Source organism: Oncorhynchus kisutch, unplaced genomic scaffold (genome assembly GCF_002021735.2).
Source record: "Oncorhynchus kisutch isolate 150728-3 unplaced genomic scaffold, Okis_V2 Okis07a-Okis12b_hom, whole genome shotgun sequence".
In the NCBI taxonomy this organism is placed as follows: domain Eukaryota; kingdom Metazoa; phylum Chordata; class Actinopteri; order Salmoniformes; family Salmonidae; genus Oncorhynchus; species Oncorhynchus kisutch.
Window position 1 is genome coordinate 16465361 of NW_022261984.1, and position 11548 is coordinate 16476908.

At 48.4% G+C, this 11548-nt stretch overlaps 1 protein-coding gene across 1 annotated transcript in view; it reads right to left on the reverse strand.

Moving 5' to 3' along the window:
- Window positions 1–5684: 5684 nt before the first annotated feature.
- Window positions 5685–11548, reverse strand: part of LOC116352807 (uncharacterized) — a 33075-nt gene continuing 27211 nt past the window's right edge. Inside the window, exons 13-17 of the mRNA XM_031814959.1 lie at window positions 7951–8030; window positions 7070–7158; window positions 6835–6977; window positions 6522–6624; window positions 5685–6351 (exon numbers count right to left, since the gene is read on the reverse strand). The gene's annotated coding sequence lies outside the window, so the exon portion shown is untranslated. The remainder of the gene's footprint in view (window positions 6352–6521; window positions 6625–6834; window positions 6978–7069; window positions 7159–7950; window positions 8031–11548) is intronic.

The following is an 11548-nucleotide window of genomic DNA, read 5'->3' on the forward strand; positions in this document are numbered from 1 at the left end:
GGGGGCTGTTCCCCGAACCAGGTGACTGTTGTTCAGATACTGGAGGGGGGCTGTTCCCCGAACCAGGTGACTGTTGTTCAGATACTGTAGGGGGGCTGTTCCCCGAACCAGGTGACTGTTGTTCAGATACTGTAGGGGGGCTGTTCCCCGAACCAGGTGACTGTTGTTCAGATACTGTAGGGGGGCTGTTCCCCGAACCAGGTGACTGTTGTTCAGATACTGTAGGGGGGCTGTTCCCCGAACCAGGATGAATGAGTTAGCCAGGTGAGAGGGCCGAGTATAGCCCACAAAGATTTCCGCCACGGCACAACCCAAGGGGGGTCGCCAACCAAGACAGGAAGATCACATCAGTGACTCAACCCACTCAAGTGATGCACCCTCCCAGGAACGGTATGAGAGAGCCCCAGTAAGCCAGTGACTCAGCCCCTGTAATAGGGTTAGAGGCAGAGAATCCCAGTGGAAAGAGGGGAACCGGCCAGGCAGAGACAGCAAGGGCGGTTCGTTGCTCCAGAGCCTTTCCGTTCACCTTCCCACTCCTGGGCCAGACTACACTCAATCATATGACCCACTGAAGAGATGAGTCTTCAGTAAAGACTTAAAGGTTGAGACCGAGTCTGCGTCTCTGACATGGGTAGGCAGACCGTTCCATAAAAATGGAGCTCTATAGGAGAAAGCCCTGCCTCCAGCTGTTTGCTTAGAAACTCTAGGGACAATGATATACTCCTCTGTAAACTGGTCATCTCTGTATACCCGTCACAAGACCCACTGGTTGATGCTTATTTATAAAACCCTCTTAGGCCTCAGTCCCCCCTATCTCAGATATCTACTGCAGCCCTCATCCTCCACAACCCTCTTAGGCCTCACTCCCCCCTATCTCAGATATCTACTGCAGCCCTCATCCTCCACAACCCTCTTAGGCCTCACTCCCCCCCTATCTGAGATATCTACTGCAGCCCTCATCCTCCACAACCCTCTTAGGCCTCACTCCCCCCCTATCTGAGATATCTACTGCAGCCCTCATCCTCCACATGCAACACCCGTTCTGCCAGTCACATTCTGTTAAAGGTCCCCAAAGCACACACATCCCTGGGTCGCTCCTCTTTTCAGGAGTGGAACGAGCTGCAACAAACACTCAAATTGGACAGTTTTATCTCCATCTCTTCATTCAAAGACTCAGTCATGGACAGTCTTACTGACTGTTGTGGCTGCTTTGTGTGATGTATTGTTGTCTCTACCTTCTTGCCCTTTGTGCTGCTGTGCCAAATCATGTTTGTACCACGTTGTCACATTGCTACCATGTTGTTGTCAATGCTACCATGATGTTTTCACATTGCTACCATGTTGTTGTCCTGTTGTTGCTACCATGTTGTTGTCATGTTGTGATGCTACCACATTGTCACATTGCTACCATGTTGTTGTCATTGCTACCATGTTGTGTTGCTACCATGTTGTTGTCATTGCTACCATCAAATCAAATCAAATTTATTCATATAGCCCTTCGTACATCAGCTGATATCTCAAAGTGCTGTACAGAAACCCAGCCTAAAACCCCAAACAGCAAGCAATGCAGGTGGAGAAGCAATGTTTTCACATTGCTACCATGTTGTTGTCCTGTTGTGTTGCTACCATGTTGTTGTCTTGTGTAGCTACCATGCTGTCATGTTGTGTTGCTACCATGTTGTTGTCATGTGTTTCTACCATGTTGTCCTGTTGTGTTGCTACCATGTTGTCCTGTTGTGTTGCTACCATGTTGTCATGTTGTGTTGCTACCATGTTGTTGTCATGTTGTGTTTCTACCATGTTGTCATGTTGTGTTGCTACCATGTTGTCATGTTGTGTTGCTACCATGTTGTCATGTGTTTCTACCATGTTGTCATGTTGTGTTTCTACCATGATGTTGTCATGTTGTGTTGCTACCATGTTTTCATGTTGTTGTCATGTTGTGCTGCTACCATGTTGTCATGTTGCGTTGCCATGTTGTTGTCATGCTACCATGTTGTTGTCCTGTTGTTCTGCTACCATGTTGTTGTCCTGTTGTTGCTACCATGTTGTTGTCATGCTACCATGCTGTGTTGTCATGTGATGCTACCATGTGATGTTGTTACCATGTTGTCATGCTACCATGCTGTGTTGTCATGTGTTGCTACCATGTTGTCATGTTGTGTTACTACCATGCTGTGTTGTCATGTGTTGGTAGCATCACAACATGGTAGCATGTTATGTTGTTACCATGTTGTCATGTTGTGTTACTACCATGCCGTGTTGTCATGTGTTGCTACCATGTTGCGTTGCTACCATGCTCTTGTCATGTGTTACTGCCTTGCTATGTTGTTGTCTTTAGGTCTCTCTTTATGGAGTGTTCTCTCTCTTGTCATGTGTTACTGCCTTGCTATGTTGTTGTCTTTAGGTCTCTCTTTATGGAGTGTTCTCTCTCTTGTCATGTGTTACTGCCTTGCTATGTTGTTGTCTTTAGGTCTCTCTTTATGGAGTGTTCTCTCTCTTGTCATGTGTTACTGCCTTGCTATGTTGTTGTCTTTAGGTCTCTCTTTATGGAGTGTTCTCTCTCTTGTCATGTGTTACTGCCTTGCTATGTTGTTGTCTTTAGGTCTCTCTTTATGGAGTGTTCTCTCTCTTGTCATGTGTTACTGCCTTGCTATGTTGTTGTCTTTAGGTCTCTCTTTATGGAGTGTTCTCTCTTGTCATGTGTTACTGCCTTGCTATGTTGTTGTCTTTAGGTCTCTCTTTATGGAGTGTTCTCTCTCTCTTGTCGTGTGTTACTGCCTTGCTATGTTGTTGTCTTTAGGTCTCTCTTTATGGAGTGTTCTCTCTCTTGTCATGTGTTACTGCCTTGCTATGTTGTTGTCTTTAGGTCTCTCTTTATGGAGTGTTCTCTCTCGTCATGTGTTACTGCCTTGCTATGTTGTTGTCTTTAGGTCTCTCTTTATGGAGTGTTCTCTCTCTTGTCATGTGTTACTGCCTTGCTATGTTGTTGTCTTTAGGTCTTTATGGAGTGTTCTCTCTCTTGTCATGTGTTACTGCCTTGCTATGTTGTTGTCTTTAGGTCTCTCTTTATGGAGTGTTCTCTCTCTCGTCATGTGTTACTGCCTTGCTATGTTGTTGTCTTTAGGTCTCTCTTTATGGAGTGTTCTCTCTCTTGTCATGTGTTACTGCCTTGCTATGTTGTTGTCTTTAGGTCTCTCTTTATGGAGTGTTCTCTCTCTTGTCATGTGTTACTGCCTTGCTATGTTGTTGTCTTTAGGTCTCTCTTTATGGAGTGTTCTCTCTCTCGTCATGTGTTACTGCCTTGCTATGTTGTTGTCTTTAGGTCTCTCTTTATGGAGTGTTCTCTCTCTCGTCATGTGTTACTGCCTTGCTATGTTGTTGTCTTTAGGTCTCTCTTTATGGAGTGTTCTCTCTCTCGTCATGTGTTACTGCCTTGCTATGTTGTTGTCTTTAGGTCTCTCTTTATGGAGTGTTCTCTCTCTTGTCATGTGTTACTGCCTTGCTATGTTGTTGTCTTTAGGTCTCTCTTTATGGAGTGTTCTCTCTCTTGTCATGTGTTACTGCCTTGCTATGTTGTTGTCTTTAGGTCTCTCTTTATGGAGTGTTCTCTCTCTTGTCATGTGTTACTGCCTTGCTATGTTGTTGTCTTTAGGTCTCTCTTTATGGAGTGTTCTCTCTTGTCATGTGTTACTGCCTTGCTATGTTGTTGTCTTTAGGTCTCTCTTTATGGAGTGTTCTCTCTCTCTTGTCGTGTGTTACTGCCTTGCTATGTTGTTGTCTTTAGGTCTCTCTTTATGGAGTGTTCTCTCTCTTGTCATGTGTTACTGCCTTGCTATGTTGTTGTCTTTAGGTCTCTCTTTATGGAGTGTTCTCTCTCGTCATGTGTTACTGCCTTGCTATGTTGTTGTCTTTAGGTCTCTCTTTATGGAGTGTTCTCTCTCTTGTCATGTGTTACTGCCTTGCTATGTTGTTGTCTTTAGGTCTTTATAGAGTGTTCTCTCTCTTGTCATGTGTTACTGCCTTGCTATGTTGTTGTCTTTAGGTCTCTCTTTATGGAGTGTTCTCTCTCTTGTCATGTGTTACTGCCTTGCTATGTTGTCTTTAGGTCTCTCTTTATGGAGTGTTCTCTCTCTTGTCATGTGTTACTGCCTTGCTATGTTGTTGTCTTTAGGTCTCTCTTTATGGAGTGTTCTCTCTCTCTCGTCGTGATGTCTGTTTTGTCCTGTATTTATATTTAATGTAGTTTAATCCCAGCCCCCGTAGGAGGTCTTTTGCCTTTTGGTAGGCCATCATTGTAAATAATTATGTTTTTAACTGACTTGCCTAGTTAAATAAAGGTTAAATAAAAAAATGAAAGCCATCCTCTCTTGGGGAATGCTGCTTTTTAGTTAGCTTTGTGACAGTAATTAAGTTGTAAAAATAGGATGATGGAGCAGCAGTGAGGGCTCTCCGATACGGTTCTGTCTCTCCAAGCTAGTCAGAAGACTTCCAGTTTGGTGGAGCAGCAGTAAGGGCTCTCCGATACGGTTCTGTCTCTCCAAGCTAGTCGGTAGACTTCCAGTTTGGTGGAGCAGCAGTGAGGGCTCTCCGATACGGTACTGTCTCTCCAAGCTAGTCGGTAGACTTCCAGTTTGGTGGAGCAGCAGTGAGGGCTCTCCGATACGGTACTGTCTCTCCAAGCTAGTCGGTAGACTTCCAGTTTGGTGTAGCAGCAGTAAGGGCTCTCCGATACGGTACTGTCTCTCCAAGCTAGTCGGTAGACTTCCAGTTTGGTGGAGCAGCAGTGAGGGCTCTCCGATACGGTTCTGTCTCTCCAAGCTAGTCGGTAGACTTCCAGTTTGGTGGAGCAGCAGTGAGGGCTCTCCGATACGGTTCTGTCTCTCCAAGCTAGTCGGTAGACTTCCAGTTTGGTGGAGCAGCAGTGAGGGCTCTCCGATACGGTACTGTCTCTCCAAGCTAGTCGGTAGACTTCCAGTTTGGTGGAGCAGCAGTAAGGGCTCTCCGATACGGTTCTGTCTCTCCAAGCTAGTCAGAAGACTTCCAGTTTGGTGGAGCAGCAGTGAGGGCTCTCCGATACGGTACTGTCTCTCCAAGCTAGTCGGTAGACTTCCAGTTTGGTGGAGCAGCAGTAAGGGCTCTCCGATACGGTTCTGTCTCTCCAAGCTAGTCAGAAGACTTCCAGTTTGGTGGAGCAGCAGTGAGGGCTCTCCGATACGGTACTGTCTTTCCAAGCTAGTCAGAATACTTCCAGTTTGGTGGAGCAGCAGTGAGGGCTCTCCGATACGGTTCTGTCTCTCCAAGCTAGTCAGAAGACTTCCAGTTTGGTGGAGCAGCAGTGAGGGCTCTCCGATACGGTTCTGTCTCTCCAAGCCAGTCGGTAGACTTCCAGTTTGGTGTGGCAGCAGTAAGGGCTCTTTGATACTGCACGGTACTGTCTGTTGGTGTGGCTCCATTTCCGTTCCACGTTTCTGGAAGCTTCAGGGGTATTTTCTTGCTGTCAGGGAGCTAGTTTATTGTGACGTATGTTTTGTTTTTAGCGGTGAGACTGCATTGAGGCTAAAACGTTCAGATCCGCAGTTAACAGATTTCTGTACTCCGACGTCCTTGACGAGGCATCTAGGAATCTTTGCGTTGTCTCTTGATAAAATAAAAAAAATCAGACACTAAAACACACTTTTTGGTCATTGTTTCTATTCAACGTTTAATAACAAAACCCCTTTTTAATTTTAGAATACAAAGCCATTACAGTCTTCTGGGTTTATAAATATTATTCACAAGATGAGTTCACCTCCAAAAAAAGGTTACGACTGGATCCTACACAATACTATAGGGCTAACCACTTAGCATCCCGCTAACCACTTAGCATCCCGCTAACCACTTAGCATCCCGCTAACCACTTAGCATCCCGCTAACCACTTAGCATCCCGCTAACCACTTAGCATCCCGCTAACCACTTAGCATCCCGCTAACCACTTAGCATCCCGCTAACCACTTAGCATCCCGCTAACCACTTAGCATCCCGCTAACCACTTAGCATCCCGCTAACCACTTAGCATCCCGCTAACCACTTAGCATCCCGCTAACCACTTAGCATCCCGCTAACAACAACAATATGTGGCAGTACACACACACACACACACTCTTTCTCATTGGAACAGGCCACAGTTGTACAGTATGTCAGAGGCAGATCGGAAGGTGAGGACATCGTCGTGGAAACGCTGCAGGTTCAACCTGGCCTGCTTGACGCCCCGCCCCCCTCGACTCTTATAGGTCATAGTCAGCAGCTTGGAGCTCAGGTAGTGGAGCCACAACACATTGGAGTGGGGCTGGTAGTCACCCCACTTGTTACTGTAGGAGAGAGAGAGAGACAGGTTAGAGACAGACAGGTTACCACCCACACCCCCCAATAACCACCCACACCCCGATAACCCCCACCCCAACGTACCCATTCTCCTGTCTCATGAGTCTGTAGATGTCAAACTGCAGGTCTCCATGGTAACCCCCCCACCCCAACGTACCCGTTCTCCTGTCTCATGAGTCTGTAGATGTCAAACTGAAGGTCTCCATGGCCCTGGAACAACTCCTCATCCTCTGAGATGTCACAGGACACGGTGAGACCATCTATAACACACACACGTTAGTGGTAGAGACAGAGAGAGAGAGAGACAGAGAGAGAGACAGAGAGAGGGAGAGACAGAGAGAGAGAGCGAGAGAGACAGAGCGAGAGAGACAGAGCGAGAGAAACAGAGCGAGAGAGACAGAGCGAGAGAGACAGAGCGAGAGAGACAGAGCGAGAGAGACAGAGCGAGAGAGAGAGAGAGGTGGACTGACCGATCTCGAGCCTGGAGAGGGAGTAGTCGATGATGCGTACGCTCACCCCCCTGGTCTCTAAGGAATGGTTTGTTCCATTGAGGAGGAAACTCCCCTCCTTCTCCTTAGTGGACTGGACCAACACATTACCCCAGTGGAGGTCTCTGAGGACAGGACAACAGGCAGACAGACAGGTTAGACAGACAGGTTAGACAAACAGACAGGTTAGACAGACAGACAGGTTAGACAGACAGACCTGTGTTCAAAGCAGAGCTCCTGTTCAGCCACAGCCAGAGCAGCAGTCACCTGATGGAGGATACTCTTAGACACCATCACCGACGCCAGCTGGAGAGGAGAGAGGGAGGAGAGGAGAGAGGGAGGAGAGGGGGAGGAGGAGAGAGAGGAGGGGGAGAGAGAGAGAAGAGAGGGAGGAGAGAGAGGGGAGTAGGGGAGAGGAGAGAGGGAGGAGAGAGAGAGGAGAAGGGGAGAGGAGAGAAAGGAGAGATGATGAGGAGGGGAGAGGGGGGGCGGAGAAGAGGAAGGGAGGGGAGTTTCGGTATGTTCATAAACAGAGAGAGAACCAAATGTAGAATGTAGAACCAAATGTAGAGAACCAAACACCCAATCAGATATACTGTAGAGAACCAAACACCCTCCTCACCTGTCCATTACTGTTCTCCAGGTGTCCTCACCTGTCCATTACTGTTCTCCAGGTGTCCTCACCTGTCCATTACTGTTCTCCAGGTGTCATCACCTGTCCATTACTGTTCTCCAGGTGTCCTCACCTGTCCATTACTGTTCTCCAGGTGTCCTCACCTGTCCATTACTGTTCTCCAGGTCTCCTCACCTGTCCATTACTGTTCTCCAGGTGTCCTCACCTGTCCATTACTGTTCTCCAGGTGTCATCACCTGTCCATTACTGTTCTCCAGGTGTCCTCACCTGTCCATTACTGTTCTCCAGGTGTCCTCACCTGTCCATTACTGTTCTCCAGGTCTCCTCACCTGTCCATTACTGTTCTCCAGGTCTCCTCACCTGTTCTCCAGGTGTCCTCACCTGTCCATTACTGTTCTCCAGGTCTCCTCACCTGTCCATTACTGTCCTCCAGGTCTCCTCACCTGTTCTCCAGGTGTCCTCACCTGTCCATTACTGTTCTCCAGGTCTTTGCCTCCAAACTCAAACTCCAGGATCAGAAACAGCTGCTCGTCATTGAAGAAATCTGAGAGAATGAAACAGAAGGAGGCTAAAACAGTCAATGAGGTTTATTCAGGAGAACAGTAGGTATCCTACACACACTGTCCTGCTACCCAGCCCACAAACAGTAGGTACCCTACACACACTGTCCTGCTACCCAGCCCACAAACAGTAGGTACCCTACACACACTGTCCTGCTACCCAGCCCACAAACAGTAGGTATCCTACACACACTGTCCTGCTACCCAGCCCACAAACAGTAGGTATCCTACACACACACTGTCCTGCTACCCAGCCCACAAACAGTAGGTATCCTACACACACTGTCCTGCTACCCAGCCCACAAACAGTAGGTACCCTACACACACTGTCCTGCTACCCAGCCCACAAACAGTAGGTATCTACACACACACTGTCCTGCTACCCAGCCCACAAACAGTAGGTATCCTACACACACTGTCCTGCTACCCAGCCCACAAACAGTAGGTATCCTACACACACTGTCCTGCTACCCAGCCCACAAACAGTAGGTATCCTACACACACTGTCCTGCTACCCAGCCCACAAACAGTAGGTATCCTACACACACTGTCCTGCTACCCAGCCCACAAACAGTAGGTATCCTACACACACTGTCCTGCTACCCAGCCCACAAACAGTAGGTATCCTACACACACTGTCCTGCTACCCAGCCCACAAACAGTAGGTATCCTACACACACTGTCCTGCTACCCAGCCCACAAACAGTAGGTATCCTACACACACTGTCCTGCTACCCAGCCCACAAACAGTAGGTATCCTACACACACTGTCCTGCTACCCAGCCCACAAACAGTAGGTATCCTACACACACTGTCCTGCTACCCAGCCCACAAACAGTAGGTATCCTACACACACTGTCCTGCTACCCAGCCCACAAACAGTAGGTATCCTACACACACTGTCCTGCTACCCAGCCCACAAACAGTAGGTATCCTACACACACTGTCCTGCTACCCAGCCCACAAACAGTAGGTATCCTACACACACTGTCCTGCTACCCAGCCCACAAACAGTAGGTATCCTACACACACTGTCCTGCTACCCAGCCCACAAACAGTAGGTATCCTACACACACTGTCCTGCTACCCAGCCCACAAACAGTAGGTATCCTACACACACTGTCCTGCTACCCAGCCCACAAACAGTAGGTATCCTACACACACACTGTCCTGCTACCCAGCCCACAAACAGTAGGTATCCTACACACACTGTCCTGCTACCCAGCCCACAAACAGTAGGTATCCTACACACACTGTCCTGCTACCCAGCCCACAAACAGTAGGTATCCTACACACACTGTCCTGCTACCCAGCCCACAAACAGTAGGTACCCTACACACACTGTCCTGCTACCCAGCCCACAAACAGTAGGTATCCTACACACACACTGTCCTACTACCCAGCCCACAAACAGTAGGTATCCTACACACACACTGTCCTGCTACCCAGCCCACAAACAGTAGGTACCCTACACACACACACTGTCCTGCTACCCAGCCCACAAACAGTAGGTACCCTACACACACACACTGTCCTACTACCCAATGAGGTTTATTCAGGAGAACGCTGGTCTGTCGTACAGAACCATTCATTTAATACCGGCTCCTTACTCCTTACATTCACACACAAACAGTAGGTACCCTACACACACACTGTCCTGCTACCCAGCCCACAAACAGTAGGTATCCTACACACACACTGTCCTGCTACCCAGCCCACAAACAGTAGGTATCCTACACACACTGTCCTGCTACCCAGCCCACAAACAGTAGGTATCCTACACACACTGTCCTGCTACCCAGCCCACAAACAGTAGGTATCCTACACACACACTGTCCTGCTACCCAGCCCACAAACAGTAGGTATCCTACACACACTGTCCTGCTACCCAGCCCACAAACAGTAGGTACCCTACACACACTGTCCTGCTACCCAGCCCACAAACAGTAGGTATCCTACACACACTGTCCTGCTACCCAGCCCACAAACAGTAGGTATCCTACACACACTGTCCTGCTACCCAGCCCACAAACAGTAGGTATCCTACACACACTGTCCTGCTACCCAGCCCACAAACAGTAGGTATCCTACACACACTGTCCTGCTACCCAGCCCACAAACAGTAGGTATCCTACACACACTGTCCTGCTACCCAGCCCACAAACAGTAGGTATCCTACACACACTGTCCTGCTACCCAGCCCACAAACAGTAGGTATCCTACACACACACTGTCCTGCTACCCAGCCCACAAACAGTAGGTATCCTACACACACTGTCCTGCTACCCAGCCCACAAACAGTAGGTATCCTACACACACTGTCCTGCTACCCAGCCCACAAACAGTAGGTATCCTACACACACTGTCCTGCTACCCAGCCCACAAACAGTAGGTACCCTACACACACTGTCCTGCTACCCAGCCCACAAACAGTAGGTATCCTACACACACACTGTCCTACTACCCCAGCCCACAAACAGTAGGTATCCTACACACACACTGTCCTGCTACCCAGCCCACAACAGTAGGTACCCTACACACACACACTGTCCTGCTACCCAGCCCACAAACAGTAGGTACCCTACACACACACACTGTCCTACTACCCAATGAGGTTTATTCAGGAGAACGCTGGTCTGTCGTACAGAACCATTCATTTAATACCGGCTCCTTACTCCTTACATTCACACACAAACAGTAGGTACCCTACACACACACTGTCCTGCTACCCAGCCCACAAACAGTAGGTATCCTACACACACACTGTCCTGCTACCCAGCCCACAAACAGTAGGTATCCTACACACACTGTCCTGCTACCCAGCCCACAAACAGTAGGTATCCTACACACACTGTCCTGCTACCCAGCCCACAAACAGTAGGTATCCTACACACACACTGTCCTGCTACCCAGCCCACAAACAGTAGGTATCCTACACACACTGTCCTGCTACCCAGCCCACAAACAGTAGGTACCCTACACACACTGTCCTGCTACCCAGCCCACAAACAGTAGGTATCCTACACACACTGTCCTGCTACCCAGCCCACAAACAGTAGGTATCCTACACACACACTGTCCTGCTACCCAGCCCACAAAGATTAGGGGAGTCCGTGAGAACCACTCCTCCCTCAAGACAGGGAGACCCTGGGACGTACTCTCAGAGGCCCCCAGCCAAGGTCGGCACCGAATCAGTCTGTTGTAAGACACTATAATACAGATATATTGTTATACACTCTGACCAAGAACTACACTCACAGATGTATAATTCTACTGACTAAAACCACACACACATCATTAGAATAACCTCATGATTCTAATCACTTTCATCGTGATTCTCATCACTTTCATCGTGATTCTAATCACTTTCATCGTGATTCTAATCACTTTCATCGTGATTCTCATCACTTTCATCGTGATTCTAATCACTTTCATCGTGATTCTAATCACTTTCATCGTGATTCTAATCACTTTCATCGTGATTCTAATCACTTTCATCGTG